The 20,783-nt window shown below is 32.0% G+C and overlaps 1 pseudogene; it reads right to left on the reverse strand.

The window, feature by feature from the left end:
- Nucleotides 1-7,123: 7,123 nt before the first annotated feature.
- LOC139843457 (10-epi-juneol synthase-like) overlaps nt 7,124-20,783 on the reverse strand; it is a 60,424-nt pseudogene continuing 46,764 nt past the window's right edge.

A 20,783-nucleotide genomic window follows, 5' to 3' on the forward strand; every position in this document is an offset into this window, starting at 1 on the left:
GAATAGATTTGTTACCAATTTTCACGTAGCTAAAATGAGAAAAATTATCCAATCTTGTTTTACCCATAACTTCTTCATTTTAAATCCGTTTTGAGTGAATCAAATTGCTATGGTTTCATATTGAACTCTATTTTATGAATATAAACAGAAAAGTATAGGTTTATAGTCGGAAAAATAAGTTACAAGTTGTTTTTGTAAAGGTAGTCATTTCAGTCGAAAGAACGACGTCTAGATGACCATTTTAGAAAACATACTTCCACTTTGAGTTTAACCATAATTTTTGGATATAGTTTCATGTTCATAATAAAAATCATTTTCTCAGAATAACAACTTTTAAATCAAAGTTTATCATAGTTTTTAATTAACTAACCCAAAACAGCCCGCGGTGTTACTACGACGGCGTAAATCCGGTTTTACGGTGTTTTTCGTGTTTCCAGGTTTTAAATCATTAAGTTAGCATATCATATAGATATAGAACATGTGTTTAGTTGATTTTAAAAGTCAAATTAGAAGGATTAACTTTTGTTTGCGAACAAGTTTAGAATTAACTAAACTATGTTCTAGTGATTACAAGTTTAAACCTTCGAATAAGATAGCTTTATATGTATGAATCGAATGATGTTATGAACATCATTACTACCTTAAGTTCCTTGGATAAACCTACTGGAAAAGAGAAAAATGGATCTAGCTTCAATGGATCCTTGGATGGCTCGAAGTTCTTGAAGCAAAATCATGACACGAAAACAAGTTCAAGTAAGATCATCACTTGAAATAAGATTGTTATAGTTATAGAAATTGAACCAAAGTTTGAATATGATTATTACCTTGTATTAGAATGATAACCTACTGTAAGAAACAAAGATTTCTTGAGGTTGGATGATCACCTTACAAGATTGGAAGTGAGCTAGCAAACTTGAAAGTATTCTTGATTTTATGAAACTAGAACTTTTGGAATTTATGAAGAACACTTAGAACTTGAAGATAGAACTTGAGAGAGATAAATTAGATGAATAAAATTGAAGAATGAAAGTATTTGTAGGTGTTTTTGGTCGTTGGTGTATGGATTAGATATAAAGGATATGTAATTTTGTTTTCATGTAAATAAGTCATGAATGATTACTCATATTTTTGTAATTTTATGAGATATTTCATGCTAGTTGCCAAATGATGGTTCCCACATGTGTTAGGTGACTCACATGGGCTGCTAAGAGCTGATCATTGGAGTGTATATACCAATAGTACATACATCTAAAAGTTGTGTATTGTACGAGTACGAATACGGGTGCATACGAGTAGAATTGTTGATGAAACTGAACGAGGATGTAATTGTAAGCATTTTTGTTAAGTAGAAGTATTTTGATAAGTGTCTTGAAGTCTTTCAAAAGTGTATGAATACATATTAAAACACTACATGTATATACATTTTAACTGAGTCGTTAAGTCATCGTTAGTCGTTACATGTAAATGTTGTTTTGAAACCTTTAGGTTAACGATCTTGTTAAATGTTGTTAACCCAATGTTTATAATATCAAAAGAGATTTTTAATTATTATATTATCATGATATTATGATGTACGAATATCTCTTAATATGATATATATGCATTAAATGTCGTTACAACGATAATCGTTACATATATGTCTCGTTTCAAAATCATTAAGTTAGTAGTCTTGTTTTTACATATGTAGTTCATTGTTAATATACTTAATGATATGTTTACTTATCATAATATCATGTTAACTATATATATATAACCATATATATGTCATCATATAGTTTTTACAAGTTTTAACGTTCGTGAATCACCGGTCAACTTGGGTGGTCAATTGTCTATATGAAACCTATTTCAATTAATCAAGTCTTAACAAGTTTGATTGCTTAACATGTTGGAAACATTTAATCATGTAAATATCAATCTCAATTAATATATATAAACATGGAAAAGTTCGGGTCACTACAGAACCCATCCCCAATTCATCCAGAATAGATGATGACTAATTGGTTGATCCATTCCGGTCACACTGCTTTCGGAACTTGAGTGGGATTCCATTTCAGAATCCGAGGGACTTGAACTAATGATTAATTCCATTTCGTACGATTGAATAAAGAATTTTTCAATATGAAATGATTTTCCGGCTATCGGGTGGTATTCTAATTATATAGAGCAAAAGGTTTCGTAGATTATGGAGGAATTTACGGAATATGTCAGGCAAAGTTTACAGTAACAGATACGCTAAGATATGAATTAGCAGATACGCTAAGATATGAATTTTGTCTATACACTATTCATGCAATCAATGCAATAAGATGTGTCTAGACTAAGAATGATAAGCAGGTAATTTCCGACAAAAATGATGAGCAAAACTTTTGACATGCAGACACGGTCGAAGTCCAGACTCACTAATGCATCCTAACGACTATCAGTTAGACACACTAATGCAAACCTGGTTCGCTAAGACCACCGCTCTGATACCAACTGAAAGGACCCGTTCATATACATTATAAACGATTCACAATAGTTGATTACATCGCGAGGTATTTGACCTCTATATGATACATTTTACAAACATTGCATTCGTTTTTAAAAGACAAACTTTCTTTACAACGAAAGTTGATGGCATGCACACCATTTCATAATACATCCAACTATAATTGGCTTAATAATAATCTTGATGAACTCAATGACTCGAATGCAACGTCTTTCAAAATATGTCATGAATGACTCCAAGTAATATCCTTAAAATGAGCTAATGCACAGCGGAAGATTTCTTTAATACCTGAGAATAAACATGCTTTAAAGTGTCAACCAAAAGGTTGGTGAGTTCATAGGTTTATCATAACAATCATTTTAATATATTAATAGACCACAAGATTTCCGTTTATAAATATATGTACACTCGCAAGTGTATAAAAGTATTCTATAAGTTGTAGGCACCCGGTAACAAGCCTTAACGTTCATGTTTTACCCTCTGAAGTACACCAGATCAGGTGTGTTTAAAATAACCTCGAAGTACTAAAGCATCCCATAGTCAGGATGGGGTTTGTCAGACCCAATAGATCTATCTTTAGGATTCGCGCCTACCGTACATAGACAAGTAGTTTAATGTTACCAAGCTAAGGGTATATTTCTGGTTTAAACCCACGTAGAATTAGTTTTAGTACTTGTGCCTATTTCGTAAAACATTTATAAAACAGCGCATGTATTCTCAGCCCAAAAATATATTGCAAAAGCAAATAAAAAGGGAGCAAATGAAACTCACAATACTGTATTTCGTAGTAAAAATACATATAACGTCATTTAACATTTGCAAGGTTGGCCTCGGATTCACGAACGTATCAATATTGAGATTCAATATTGCAGGAAAGTACGTAGACGTAACGGAGATGATAAACACTAGATTGACCTCACGAGCATACCCATGAACCATACCCATCACCTCCATAGCTATAACCCAATAATTTACTTAGCTTCGACTCATTCAAAAAAAACTATTTTGAAATCACTCGGACAGCACTCCGTCGTAATATTTTATGTATACTAATAATATCTTGAAATAATACAGAGCAAATATATATATATATATATATATATATATATATATATATATATATATATATATATATATATATATATATATATATATATATATATATATTGATTGAGAGAGTTTAGAGAAATATATTTTCAAGTTTCTATAAAATAATGAAACCTATTGAATTCTATTTATAATAGATTTTTGAATTATTAAAGTGAATTATTAAAGTATGAATTATTAAAGTGAATTATTAAAGTATGAATTATTAAAGTGAATTATTAAAGTATGAATTATTAAAGTGAATTATTAAAGTATGAATTATTAAAGTGAATTATTAAAGTATGAATTATTAAAGTGAATTATTAAAGTATGAATTATTAAAGTGAATTATTAAAGTATGAATTATTAAAGTGAATTATTAAAGTTAAATTAAAGTAAAAGTAAAGTAAAGGTAAAGTTAAAGTATAGCAAAAGTATAAAAACTATGTATGTATAATACGCGTATAAATATATATAATATTAATTTAAATCGTTATATATATTTAATGAAATAAAATATAAATATCGTTATATTTATTATACTGGTTAAGTAATGTGTTGTCAAAAGTGATTCAAGATATTTATAAAAGTTATATACGTTTTAATAATAAAGTTCTTTTTAAACTGAAAACGTCTTTGTACGTTTGAAAATAGATTAATAGAATATTATGGAAACCAATTCTCCACTAACTTTTGTCTAACTTTCGTAAATGACACTTTTTGTTTTTTTTATAAATAGCTTTACAAATTATTCTGAATATCGTTAAGAGGAATAGATTTTCTCAAATCATAGTGGACCTCTCAACAGAGACTTGTAATCATAATTGATAATTCAATCATTTAATATATTTTTTTTAATTTCGTCGAAAATCATATTGAAACAAATACGTTCGTGTAAAGTATTATACGTTTAATACTTTATTAATATTCTCAAGTTATAATATATATATACATATACATATCTATTTATATATAACGGTTCGTGAATTGTCGGAATTTGGTCGAGGTTATAATGAATATATGAACACAGTTTAAAATTCTTGAGATTTAACTTAACAAACTTTGCTTATCGTGTCGGAATAATATAAAGATTAAAGTTTAAATTTGGTCGGAAATTACCGGGTCGTCACACAAACCATGAGCCAATAGACCCCAAACCAATACTAAACCCCGAGCCTACAGAAATCATCCCACCAAACCATGAGACCACTCCTCGAATAATGAGCATCAAATTCAAGAGGAACAACATGACTCAAATTCTGATGAAACCACCCAACGATATGTCCTACCTCAAAGAGCCAATAGAGGTGTCCCACCAAAACGATATTCTCCAGAAAAAGAAGCGCAAAGATCTAGATATCCTATGGCTAATATAGCACAAGGAAATCTGTCAAAAGAAGCTCAAACATTTAATTTCGCAATTTACTCTGAAAATATTCCAACTTCTGTTGAACAAGCGTTCAAATCAAAAAACTGGAAAAAAGCAATGGAAGTTGAAATGGAAGCTCTGAATGATAATGACACTTGGGAAAAATGTGTCATACCTCAAGAAAAGAAACCAGTGGGATGTCTATGGGTATTTACGATAAAATATAAACCCGATGGAACTATTGAGAGATACAAAATACGACTGGTTGCGAAAGGGTACACTCAGACATACGGGATTGACTACTCTGAAACCTTCTCACCAGTCGCAAAGATTGATACCATTAGAGTTCTCTTCTCTATCGCTGCAAATGAAGATTGGTCACTTCATCAATTTGATGTGAAGAATGCTTTTCTCCATGGCGAATTAAAATAGGAAGTCTATATGGAAGCACCACCTGGATTCACCGACAACTTTAAAAACAGGGAAGTTTGTCGACTTAAAAAGGCTTTATATGGGTTAAAACAATCACCACGGGCTTGGTTTGAGAGATTTACACTATTTATGAAAAATATGATTTTAAACAAAGCAATTCGGATCATACTCTCTTTTTTAAACGAAAAGGAAATTTAATTACACGCTTAATCATTTATGTTGATGATATGATAATAACAGGAAATGATAAAGAGAAAATTTCTAACTTAAAAATGAACTTATTTAAAGAATTTGAAATGAAAGATTTGGGCAGACTTAAGTATTTTTTGGGGATTGAGGTATTACGATCCCAACAGGGAATATTTATCTGTCAAAAGAAGTATGTTCTTGATTTTCTTGCAGAAACAGGTATGATTGATTGCAAACCAGCTGATACTCCAATGATTCCAAACCAAAAGTTATATATGGAAGACGAAGCTGATCTTGCTGACAAAGGGCAATACCAAAGGATGGTGGGAAAACTCATCTATCTTGCTCACACTCGGCCAGATATAGCACATGCAGTTGGAGTTATGAGCCAGTTATGCATCAACCACAGGTTCACCATATGGAAGCTGTAATGAAGATCATCATATACTTAAAGAAAACAGCAGGCAATGGAGTTGTATTCAAAAAGAATGGGCACCTTGAAGCACAAGTTTATACGGATACAAGTTGGGCTGGAGAAAAAGGAGATAGACGATCGACTTCAGGTTTCTTCACAATAGTTGGAGGAAACTTAGTTGCGTGGAAGAGTAAGAAACAAAAGGTCGTTTCCTTATCAAGTGCTGAATCAGAATTTAGAGGAATCGCAAAGGGAGTGGTGGAAGCTTTATGGATTCGAAAACTCTTGACATAAATAGGATTCCCTCCAAAAGAAGCTATTCAGATTCTCTGCGATAATGAAGCAGCGATCGCAATCTCAGAAAATCCAGTTCAACATGATCGAACAAAACATGTTGAAGTGGATTGACACTTTATCAGAGAAAAGTTGGATGCAGAAATAATTTTTTTACCATATATAAGATCAGAAGACCAATTGGCCGAAATTCTCACCAAATCAGTCAACGGAAGACTCTTCAGCAATGTTCTTGACATGTTGAACGTTGGAGACCCCACTATTCAACTTGAGGGGGAGTATTAGAGTACAGCAACCAAGAGGGTCAAATTACCTTATTTGGTAATTTGACTTTAGGGATCAGAAAGTTGGATTCATCATTTCCCGTTTTGGAGGCATGTCACAAGATCAACTAGGGTCCAACATAACGGATCAAATAACAGCAAAGTCAGGATTATTTCATCTGTTGTAATTGGGGGTTTCAAAAGTTAATTGGATCCATCCCAAAAATAGAAATAGCTGTTACTTTACTTGTGTATATAAACACTTGACTGATGTACACTTAAGAATACAATTCATATGATAATATCAATAAAACAATCAATATTTCAATCGATCATATTCTTTTATACAATCATTTTATCAATCGAAACAGTAATACCTTACACAATAGATTGACTTATATAGTAACTACCACTCCGGCAGTCCACATCATATCATCAACCAAGCTTCTTATTCAATGATCACACAACTCACAACTTATAGTATAACATAAACAAGATACGTATGCCCGTAGCAAATATTATTACACATCATCCGCACACTTTTTGCTAGGGAAGAAAAGCTAGAATTAACAATAACTGGCTTATTATTAGTACATGGAAATAGGAGCAATAAATAGAAGATTAATATATTCTTCAATGGTGTTCTCTGGAAATGTGAACCTGTCATTGTATCGATATACCACATCTGTCATTCGAGCAAGATTCACGATTGGAGCAAGCAGTTGAGTTGAAACTTCAGTTATATTTAAATATTCCTCATTGATAATTTTCCATTGGTTTTCGATAATTTTCTTGAGTTCAAGAACCGCTACGTTTTCAGGCACCCCAAATGTCTTCATATATGCATCTATGGATGTGATCTACTTTTGTGCTCTGTTTCTCTCAAACTTCATTTATACAGTTCACCGTGTTAAATAAGTGATCGCTTAAGGCATATACGCACAAATCAGTATAATTAGTATTATACTCCATTCGTCAAGAGAGGCATATATAATTTTTTTTCAGGGTGTAATTAGTTATTCTACTTTATATCTATTCTTTTAGGGATATACCGTTTGTGAAAACGAGATAAGAAGCTCGCGCGTTGCAGGCGGGGTAATATTTCTATGTATCAAATTAATTGTTATAAACTAAATACTCTGTACAAATTAATTTTTCAATACAACAATAAAATAATATATAATTAACATATCAATGTATCATCTAAAAACGGTTTTATAAATTACTTTATTTTTGTTTACATTCTTAATTAAACGTTTGCTAAATTCGATAAACATAAAAGGGGGAAAATATAAGAGTGCTTCCAATGGTCCCGTCCAGGAGCCGTCCAAGTTATAGTCCAGGAGGACACCAATGGCACCACCTAGCCCAGCTTTAGTCCAGGGTGGCGCCCAGGTATCTCGTCCATGTTTCCGTCCATTTACAACACATTTGAGGACGGAAGGCTTGCAAGTTTTGTGGTACTTTTTGCTACTAATCTTGTACAATTGAATTAATTAATTAATTAATATAGTGGGTGAGGAAGGAATGTCATTATTGGGAGTGTTTAGTCCTGGTTTAGTTCTGGGAAGGAAGTGGGATGGAGGTGCTGATGTGGCGTTGAATGGTTGGTTAGTCCTGAAAGAAATTTAGTTTTGGTTGGGAGCACTCTAAGCAAAAGAAATATATTGAGGTGGGTAAAAAAAAGTTACGATTCACTTCCCTTTTAGCAAATAAAAATATAAGCAAAAGAAATAGATTGAGGTGGGTAAAAAAAAAGTTACAATTCACGTCCCTTTTAGCAAATAAGAGTGTGTCATGCAATTTTGTGCGTTAGCATGTTTGTATGTACACATTCTTAACTAAACGTTTGCTAAATTCGATAAAATAAAGGAGGGGGAAAATATAAGCAAAAGACATATATTGAGGTGGGTAAAAAAAAGTTATTATTCACTTTCCTTTGAGCCAATAAGAATGTGCCATGCAGTTTTGTGTTTTAGCGTGTTTGCTAAAGTCGATAAACATAAAGGAGGGGGAAAATATCAGCAAAAGACATATATTGAGGTGGGTAAAAAAAAGTTATTATTCACTTTCCTTTGAGCCAATAAGAATGTGCCATGCAATTTTGTGGTTTAGCGTGTTTGTAAATGTAAATAAATCAATGGAAGTAAGAGTACACGGGGTGACATGTTAATTTAGTTTTTGAAGTGGATATCAACATAAGACGAACTAAGATATAGAGATAGAGTTGGACACTTATTTTACATCTGAGTGATCACGATATACACTAAAAGTGATGTAACAAATCTTTTTTTGTTACCCCATCACGTGATTCTTGGATTTTTTTTTTTTTTAAAATGGTAATATTTTTGATCCTATTTGCAAAAATGGAAAAAAAGTAATTTTTGGTGCAAAAATGGTGAAACCGAAGTTTGGAACTTCGGGTTTGCCACTTCCGAAGTTTCAAACTTCGGTTTTGGGTGGTCTGTCAGCAGAAACCCTAATCTAAAGGTTGGAAGTTCGGTTTTGACCAAAACCGAAGTTTGGAACTTCGGTTTTGGGTTATCATTTTTTTTATATACACCAATTTTAATAATTAACTTGAATTTAATAGTTAATTACAGTTATATACGCTAATATTACTTTAAAAATATATAATAACATTACAAACAATAAAATATTAATAGTAGTAAGATGCAAATACAAATTTTTTGAACAACACTTTTATTAATATTAGAATCACGGTTACATTTTTTTTAAAATAAAAATACATAATTTAAAACAACACATAGAAATTTAACACATAATTAAATTAGATGCAACGAAAGAGGTTGGTTTTTCACAATTGCTTCGTTTTTTTATCATAATTCATTCATCTTCCTCACAAAGGTGCTCGAATTTTCCTTTACATTCATTCCAAAACATCACGCCCGAGTGTTCAACTGTAATGTTTTCTTTGAGCCACTCAAACACCTTTGAAATTGTTGTCATCTGGCTAACATCCACATTTTGAAAGTACTTATATTTGTACCCATAGTAAAACTTGAATTGTGTTGAAAATTGTCCATTCCAATAGACATTAATTTGAACAGGAATTTGTGACATGTTTACAAAATTAAAATTTATGTTTGGAGAAGGGAGAAGAGAGTGATGCACATCCGTTTGTTGTAATAGATGTCGTTTTATGTAGTGTAGTTATAATTGAAAAATCGGCATTTCTAAATTCAATTTTAGTAAAAGCTGCCGCACAGTAAAAGGTAACAGTAAAAGGTAATAGTAACATATCTTTAATTGCTTTTTATGACATGTCTAGTACCTGACAAACCCGAAGTTGCAAACATCGGTTTTGCATGCTTTTTCTGATAGGTCTGAAACCGAACTTTAAAACTCCGGTTATTTGTAGATTCGGGCTTATAAAAGTGATTTTTGATTGTTTCATAAATACATAACAAAAAATGAATCCGAAATACGTATCAATTGACGTGTATCATGGTTGTGATTTTGAATGGAATGATGGTAAAACGGAACTCTCTAAAGGGCCTAAAATGACGTTTGATAACTTAGATGTTCGGGGCTTTAATATGGAGAAGTTGAATGAGTTTCTTCGAGAAAAGCTACCAAAGAATCCACGTTCAATGGACATATACTACTACAAACCAGGTGTTGCTGAACCCGAAGTAATGTGCTATGATGAAGAATGGTATACATTAGTAGGGAAAGCAATTATACTTTCAGAAAATATCGAGTTGTATGTTTTATTTGAAGTTTTTGAAGACGCACTAGAGTTCGATACGATGTATGATAGTCATGGTGGATACTATTATGCACCTAGACCTTTTATAAATTAAAGTTACTTGTAATAGATTAGTAACTTGAATAAGATTAGTAACATGCAATTTCATTATTTCAACAACATTTTTTTATTCATAAACAGAATTAGCGATTACAACAGACAAAGTACAACAAACTAAATACAACAAATTACTAATGAAAACCTATGGCATTCTAGTAGTTGGACAGGTGTTCCTGTTGTGACCTTCAACCCTGCATATACCACACTTTGGTTTTTGCTTTTCACGTTCATCCATCTGGTTCTTCATACGTTTTGATTGCTTCCGCCCCCTCTGCTTAATCAATCTTGATGGATCGGCTATAATTTTCCATTGTATATGTATCCAGTAGCTCGTATCTCTTAGTGGATTAAAATGATCGATGTATTGCTTTCTCCATGTAGGAGTTGTATACATTTTACTGATGCATTTATTTATATACTCGTTTAGATGGCTACATACGGAAATGGCATGAGAGCAAGGTAATCTTTGGTGTTGCCAAATTCCACATGAACACATTTTCACTTTAAACTCCACCGTGTAATCGGTGCCACCTTCACCACTTCTTTGATAAGTTGAATGAACCTTAAAGATACCTTGTTGTTCGTGATAACATGTTGTTTTGTAAAGTTGAGCTCTTTTTGCCCGTTCGTTAAAGACGTTAAACATGTTCTTGGAAAGTGGTGAATTACATAGCCTTGCATCTCTACTTTGATCGTAGAAGTGTTGTTCTAACGACCCGTCCTAATCCATCTGGACGAATACATTACATTTGGTTACATCGCGAGGTAATTGACCTCTATATGATACATTTTACAAACATTGCATTCGTTTTTAAAAGATAAACTTTCTTTACATCGAAAGTTGACGGCAAGCATACTATTTCATAATACTTCCAACTAAAATTGACTTAATAATAATCTTGATGAACTCGACGACTCGAATGCAACGTCTTTTGAAATATGTCATGAATGACTCCAAGTAATATCTCTAATATGAGCAAATGCACAGCGGAAGATTTCTTTCATACCTGAGAATAAACATGCTTTCAAGTGTCAACCAAAAGGTTGGTGAGTTCATAAGTTTATCATAAAATAATAAAATTCATCATTTTGATAGACCACAAGATTTAAATCCTGCATGGTACAAATGGGCCCGAATCCTATACCCACCTGTAATGTACATGCGATATCTTTTAAATATAGTACACCTTTCTCGTGTACGAAATCATCTTTCATAAATCTTAGTAACCGTACACATATCTTGTGCACAAAAATAACATACACATAACCTGTGTATAAAATTATTCTCTCGATACATAACATTCACTTTTCATTGCTTTCATAACTTGGCTTGGTAACCGACCTTAACATATAATGCGCATAATAATATCCCCAAAACAGAACATCTAGTCTGTATAATAATCATATAAACTTCGATGTACTAAACACCACGCCCACTAGCCCTTCCGTCTAGTGAACATTCTGGGTGGGGGTGTTAAACCCGGTAGCTACCTTTAGGATTCGCGTCAATTAGGCGTGCACTAATTCTCAAAATTAGTGATGTTCCCTAATTCTTAGGTTACCAAGCAATAATAATCAGGAGAAAATATTCATATCAATTGTGGCAATTATCACGTCCACATAATTCAATGGTGGCAATTATCACGTCCACATATTTCATTCGAGGAGTGTTTTGCTTGTAGTGACCCGAACTTTTCCATGTTTATATATATTAATTGAGATTGATATTTACATGACTAAATGTTTCCAACGTGTTAAGCAATCAAACTTGTTATGACCTGATTAAATGAAATAAGTTTCACATAGACAATTGATCACCCAAGTTGACCGGCGATTCACGAACGTTACAAAATTGTAAAAACTACATGTTGTGGTATATATATATATATATATATATATATATATATATATATATATATATATATATATATATATATATATATATGGTTGACATAAGATTATGATGAGTAAGTATCTCACTAAGTATATTAACAATGTGTGATATACATAAGAAATGAGATTACTAAGTTAAGAAACTCGAAATGATATATAACGATTATCGTTATGATAACGTCTACTAAATACATATGTATCATATTAAGATATTGATACACTATATTTAACATGATAAAATGATATTTAAATATATCATTAAGTGTGTTAACAATGAACTACATATGTAAATACAAGACTACTAACTCAAGAATTATGAAACGAGACTTATATGTAACGATTATCGTTGTAACGATATTTTAATGTATATATCATATTAAGAGATATTCATACATCATAATATCATGATAATATAATAATTTAACATCTCATTTGATATAATAAACATTGGGTTAACAACATTAATTGAGATCGTTAACTTAAAGGTTTCAAAACAACACTTACATGTAACGACTAACGAAGACTTAACAACTCCATTAGAATGTATATACATGTTGTGTTTTGATATGTACTCTTACACTTTTGAAAGACTTCAAGACACATATCAAAGTACTTCTACTTAACAAAAATGCTTACAATTACATCCTCGATCAGTTTCATCAACAATTCTACTTGTATGCACCCGTATTCGTACTCGTACAATACACAACTTTTAGATGTATGTACTATTGGTATATACACTCCAATGATCAGCTTTTAGCAGCCCATTTGAGTCACCTAACACATGTGGAAACCATCATTTGGCAACTAGCATGAAATATCTCAAAAAATTACAAAAATATTAGTAATCATTCATGACTTATTTACATGAAAACAAAATTACATATCCTTTATATCTAATCCATATACCAACGAACAAAAACACCTACAAACACTTTCATTCTTCAATTTTCTTCATCTAATTGATCTCTCTCAAGTTTCATCTTCAAGTTCTAAGTGTTCTTCATAAATTCCATAAGTATAGTTTCATAAAAATCAAGAATACTTCCAAGTTTGCAAGTCTACTTCCAAGCTTTCTAATCCATTCCAAGTAATCATCTAAGATCAAGGAACCTTTGTTATTTACAGTAGGTTATCTTTCTAATTCAAGGTAATATTCATATTCAAACTTTGATTCAATTTCTACAACTATAACAATCTTATTTCGAGTGAAAATCTTACTTGAACTGTTTTCGTGTCATGATTCTGTTTCAAGAACTTTCAAGCCATCCAAGGATCCTTTGAAGCTAGATCCATTTTTCTCATTTCCAGTAGCTTTATCCAGAAAACTTGAGGTAGTAATGATGTTCATAACATCATTCGATTCATACATATAAAGCTATCTTATTCGAAGGTTTAAACTTGTAATCACTATAACATAGTTTAGTTAATTCTAAACTTGTTCGCAAACAAAAGTTAATCCTTCTAACTTGACTTTTAAAATCAACTAAACACATGTTATATATCTATATGATATGCTAACTTAATGATTTAAAACCTGGAAACAAGATGAACACCATAAAATCGGATATACGCCGTCGTAGTGAAACCGGGGGCTGTTTTGGTTTGGATAATTAAAAACTATGATAAACTTTGATTTAAAAGTTGTTCTTCTGGGAAAATGATTTATCATATGAACATGAAACTATATCCAAAAATCTTGGTTAAACTCAAAGTGAAAGTATGTTTTTCAAAATGGTCATCAAGATGTCGTTCTTTCGACGGAAATGACTACCTCTTTAGTAATTGACATGTAACTTAAATTTCCGACTATAAACCTATAATTTTTCTGTTTGGATTCTTAAATTAGAGTTCAATATTAAATTATAGCAATTTGATTCACTCAAAACGGATTTAAAATGAAGTAGTTATTGGTAAAACAAGATTGGATATTTTTGATCTTTTTAGCTACGGGAAATGTTTAACAAATCTATACAAATCATATCCTAGCTAACTTATATTGTATTATACATGTATTCTAATATATTATGTAATCTTGGGATACCATAGACACGTATGCAAATGTTTTGACATATCATATCGACCCATGTATATATATTATTTCGAACAACCATAGACACTCTATATGCAGTAATGTTGGAGTTAGCTATACAGGGTTGAGGTTGATTCCAAAAATATATATACTTTAAGTTGTGATCTAGCCTGAGACGTGTATACAATGGATCTTGGATTGATTCAAGATAATATATATCGATTTATTTCTGTACATCTAACTGTGGACAACTAGTTGTAGGTTACTAACGAGGACAGCTGACTTAATACACTCAAATCTTTAAAACATAATAAAAATGGTTGTAATTATATTTTGATCATACTTTGATATATATGTACATATTTGTATAGGTTCGTGAATCGATTCGTGGCCAAGTCTTATTTCCGAGGAAGGAAATATCTGTGAAAGTTAGTTATAGTCCCACTTTTAAAATCAAATATTTTTGGGATGAGAATACATGCAGGTTTTATAAATGATTTACAAAATAGACACAAGTACGTGAAACTACATTCTATGGTTGAATTATCGAAATTGAATATTGTGACGATCGCTCCAAATCCATATGGACAATACGTCATTCATTGATTTCATTGCGAGGTATTTGACCTCTATATGATACGTTTTGTAAACATTGCATTCTTTTAAAAAGGCACACCATAAATGAATATTTAAATCAAAGGTTTTCGACATCTGATAATTTCTACATATATACAATCACTGTAAATAATAGTTTACAATAGTACTTCCGTTGACAATGCAGTCAAAATAAGATACATGGTGATGATTTGGTGAATGCAACGTTTCCTTGAAAAATATGCCATGTATGACTCCATGCACATAGCTTGTCTAACATATAAGCAAACAGCGGAAGTCTTCTAGGGAACCTGAGAATAAACATGCTAACAAGTGTCAACACAAAGGTTGGTGAGTTCATAGTTTTAGTGTTTCGCATAATCTGTATATAAAAGTGGATCACAAGATTTCAGTTGTTTCATCTAGAAACGTTTATCAAAATATTCTACAAAATTGAGCACCCTGGTAACTAAACTTTAACGTATATATAATTTGTACCCTTTGTATAATCATCTTAATAATACACGCAAACCAACGTGTACGCTTCTCAAATAGCATACGTCCGTTAAAAGGCTAGCGCTCTAGCTCGGACGGGGATATCAAGCCCTATGGATCCATATACTACTACTCGCGCCCACCAGTTCTTATAACTGGCAGTTACTAGTTACCAAAGCTAAGGGATTTTCGGTTCAAACTCGGTGTAGAATTAAGTATGTACTTGTATCCATTGCGTTTAAAATAAATTGCATGTATTCTCAGCCCAAAAATATATATTGCAAAAGCAATTAAAAAGGGAGCAATGAAACTCACACATATAAATATTGTATATCGGTTAATAAAGCATTTGCATGTATTCTCAGCCCAAAAATGTAGAGAGTAAAAGAGATCTTATGAAACTCACTGTTTAATATTGATATACATTATTGCAGGAAAGCACGTAGACGCATCGGAGATGATAAACACGAGGTTTGATTCACAAAAATACCCCCGAACATTACCCATAACCTCCATGGCAATAACCCATAATTTCCTTAACTCTATCCCGCTTGAAAACATATTTTGAAAGTGACACGCTCATGACCTCGTCGTAGTATTTTAGGTATAATACTAATAATAATAGATTAATATTAATCTTAATAATAATAATAATAATAATAATAATAATAATAATAATAATAATAATAATAATAATAATAATAATAATAATAATAATAATAATAATAAATAATAATAATAAATAATAAATAATATTACGGAGTATATATATATATTTGTGTATGTGTGTGATTTAAATCGAGCGAAAACACTGGAATTTATAGATGTGGCCTGAAATCTGGAGTCATGCGACTCGCATGGAAATGGCCTTCTGGCCATGCGACTCGCATGAGGACCAGGGACAGCTCACATTGTTTTGGCTCCTAGCTTGTCGACATAATATAAAATAAATATAAATATATAAATAATTAATATAATTATTTATATATTATATTTTATTCTTGTGCATAGTAGACTAGATATTTTTGGTCCGTTGCGTCGGGCGTTTCTTCTTGACTCGGGTCCCGGTTCCGGATTTTCAGACGTCCTTGCGTACTATTTTATATCGTGTACTTTGCGTTCCGCAACTTGTACTCTTGTCATTTTTAGACATTCTTCATCAATAATTTGAACCTTTTTAATTGTATCTTGTACATTTGAGCATTTTGGACCTTTCCGTCTTCAATTCTTCGTTTTCGCCTTTTGTCTTCGCACTTATTAAATATAAACGAATATTACTTGAATATGGAACAATTACAACTAAAATCCTGTCTTTCTTGGGGGATAATGCTATGAAATATATGTTCCTTTTTAGCCTTATCAATAGCCTTAAATTATCCCTTAATTATATCACTCAAAGTGTATCTTAAACTTTCGAGTGTTTTGGTCATTTACTTCTATAAATCATCGTCTCGCTATTTGTTAAAATACATTTTTATAATAGCGTTTTACTGTAGCAAAGGCAAATTTTACTGTAGCAATTCACTGTAGCAAAGTCAATTTCACTGTAGCAAATAGTGATTTTCGAAAACACTGTAGCATTTTGAGTAATGTGGCAATTTGAAAACACTGTAACAAATTAGTGTTTAACTGGTTCATCTTCAACGCTTTAGTTAACTTATCTAAATATCAATCGAATCAATAAACGAATGTTACTATCGTTTACTAAATAACTTGAAATCATATATATTCAAATAGATATATAAACCAATAAGTTTAATGTATGGTATCATGCAATTAAAACTTTGTTACGTTTTCAAGTTATAGTATATATATGTATCTATTTACATATAATGGTTCGCGAATCGTTGAGAACAACCGAAGGGTAATTGAATAGTTCAAAATTTTGAGATTCAACTTCATAGGCTTTGCTTATCGTGTCGAAATCATTAATCATTTAAGATTAAGTTTAAATTTAGTCGAAATTTCTGGGTCATCACAGTACCTACCCGTTAAAGAAATTTCGTCCCGAAATTTGAGTGAGGTCGTCATGGCTAACAATAAAAATGTTTTCATGACGAATATGAGTTGATAAATAGAATTTTATTACCGTTGAGTAATATGGATAAAACAATCCAATTACTCAGAGCTTATAAGAGAAGTTATCGTAATTGAGTGAAATGGAAAATATAGATGCGTCTTATCTCTTGATGTAGTAACGATTGATTTCCGGATTTTAAGGAATAGAAAATCTTCATAATTTAAATAAGATTTGATTTTTCGGAATTTAAGGAAATTAAGATTTCTTTTGATTAAATGCGTAATTTGCTTCGATTGCTATGTTTGATATTGCGCTATAAATTGACCTCTTCTGTTTCATTATTTTCATCACTCTTACATCTTCTTCCTCATTTCCTATTTTCAAAAGATTGTAAAAAAATGCTTCATCCAGTTCTGATTCTTGATATACTCCTAACTTTCATATCTGTCATTCTTCTTTTTCATCTACCACCGGAGGAAGTTATTTTCTTCTACCATTACCTTGGGGTTATAGTATTTTTCATTCTCCCGTGTCTTTATATTGCTATACGCATTGATATACACGGTTTGTAATTTCTGGGTAGTTGTTGGGTTTTATATCTTCCCTTATATTTCGATGTCTCTGCTTCTGTCTTTCCATAATTATTGACATCCACAGTTAATACTCTCTCCAATTTACTTATATATACTCTCATTGATATTTTGAAGCTTCATGCTTTTGTTTTATCTTCCCGACTTTAAATCAAGCGAATAATGGTCCAGAATTCGTAGGTATACATTTCAGAATGAACATAGTTAATGTTCTAAGAAGGTAATCGTAATAGCACGATCTTGATTTGTCAAATTACCAGAATATCCGGAAAAGACCAAATCATCAAGAAAATATTTTCTTGATATGTTTAGAGGTTAAATAGAATAAAAGAGTTATGTAACATGGTTCATTATGAGGGTGGGATCTGTGAACCTTTATCACGTTCCTTTCGAAACTCAGCATGACTTACTGTAATATAATCACGTTGATCAAGTGTCATTATATTATACTAACTCATGCTTCGGTTCCCAACACTACTTCAAAAACATCCATTTTTCAAAATTTTCAGAAATTAGAAACTAAAATAGTTTCTTTTATGATGTAATACAGATAGCGCGAAGAGATGAATGATTTCAGATAAGAATGCTTATGAAAATATCTTCAGAAATATCGAGGATATTTATAATAAAAGATACGATGATATCTTAGAATTTCTAATATCGAAGAATGATGAAGAAGATTTGTTCGTAACGGATTTTGAGTTAGTAGCAAGGTATTCGTTAATGACTTCAGCAGATACTGAATCATTTGTATTCTTTGAAGGCAGGTTTAGTCTTTGTGATTTATCCACAGCCCTCCTTCATACTTTGCTCAATCCGTTTTCCAGTTTCAAACCTTCTCTTTTTCTCAGCTTTACCACCATACTATTCTTTATCATCAAACTTTTGACTGTTAAGGTCGTTTACAGTTTTTGCTGCTTCATCAGCATTGTTCCAATTTCAGAGAACTAGTTTCATAGTTTGGGGTGTTTTTCGAAAACTTCACATTCGAAGTATGTAATTCGAGGAGGTAGACGTTATATGTACACATATAACTGTTGGCGTAGACGTGCTGCAAGATTTCAAAATACTGATTGCAAATTCCCGATAGTTGGAATGGCAACTATTGTTACAAGATGTGGATGAGTACATGATAGGGTTTCAATGTATATATAGTTATTTCCGGAGAGTTTCAAATAGCAGAGTGACGGAGTCGCTGGTACATTTACTGCTAATATGGTGGAACATAAAAGGTTCCCCAGTAACAAAAACGTATATGCCAAAGTTATAAGTCTGAAAGGTCGTCGTTGACTAGTTGAATGGGTGATAATACTGGATACTTTTAAAAAGGAATTGCAAGGTTATTTTCAGTAATAATAATGCCGAAGGATTTATCACAGATACGTGTTAAAGTTTTACTTAGGTTTCGAGAGCTTTCCAGATATATGATTATAAGTACAAATCTTTCTTCTCGTAGATATCGTGTAGTTGGTTTGTCTTCTCGTTTGTTCATTAGTTGAAGTGTTTCTAAGAATTTCGATGGGTTTGAACGCAAAATGTAATCATATGATGTTCTAGTACTGTTCTGAATTCAAAGCATGGTTTTCGAAGCATGGTTTTGAAAGATGTAGGAATCTAAGAGTGATGTTTTTCGTTTAATCTTGACTTGGATTCTGATCAATCGAAATCAGAATATGAAATTGAATGAAAATGGTTATTCTGCGATGAACAGATACGTATATCTATAGGTTTGAGCAGTATAGTTAATGATTGCTGAATCAGAATTGAAGAATGTATAGTGTAACATATTAATGTGGAATTTATATATTTCTAGGGTATTACCTACCCGTTAAAATATTCTCATCATTAACAGTTTGTACAAAAGGATTTTCAATTACAATCTTTATGAAAATATATGTATGTATATTTCCTTCAGATGTAATATAGATTTAATGAGTTATTAAACTCATTTGGTTTTCGGTTAGAACTAGAAACGAATAATCTCTTCTATATTAAAGATTACATAATCGTCGCAGGATATTTCTCCAATGAAGTTATGAATTAATACTTCATCGTTTATGGTTATTAGTATTCTTCGGTGCCTACGGTGCGTATGAGGTTGATACTTGTGGGACAGATTGTGAGGTTAAGGTTTACGGTGCGGATGTTGTTGTTGGTGGTGCTGGTACTGTTATTGGTTGTGCTGCTGGTTCTGGTGGTGCTACCGGTGCTGCCTGTGATGCCTGCAAATTGTGCATCATATTCTCCAAAGCCACAACTCGAGCGCGAAGCTCGTTAACTTCTTCTATTATTCCGGGATGATTGGCGGTTGGTACGAGAGGATGAATAAAGTTTAAAATTCTAGTTATCATATAATCGTTGTGAAATATCCTGGAAATTAGGGTAAAGATAGTGTTTCGAACGGGTTCGCCGGTAAGTGCCTCAGGTTCCTCACCAAGAGGTGAATTCGGTTGGTGGAAAGGATCGCCTTCCTCTTGTCTCCATTGATTAAGTTGATTACGAACCCATCCCCAATTCATCCAGAATTGGTGATGACTGATTGGTTGATTCATTCCGGTTACACTGCTTTCGGAACTCAGGTGGAAATTCATATCGGAATCCGAAGAACTCGAATTACTTGCAGAATTCATCTTACACGGTTAGATAAATAATTTTCGATGTGAAATGATTTTCGGATATCGGATGATATTTTAATTACATAGAATACCTTTATATAGTACAAAGGATCCGTAAATTATGGAGAAACTTTCGGAAACTGTCAAGTAAAGGTAACAGTAACAGATACGCTAAG

Source organism: Rutidosis leptorrhynchoides, chromosome 4, assembly GCF_046630445.1.
Source record: "Rutidosis leptorrhynchoides isolate AG116_Rl617_1_P2 chromosome 4, CSIRO_AGI_Rlap_v1, whole genome shotgun sequence".
NCBI classification, from domain to species: Eukaryota; Viridiplantae; Streptophyta; class Magnoliopsida; order Asterales; family Asteraceae; genus Rutidosis; species Rutidosis leptorrhynchoides.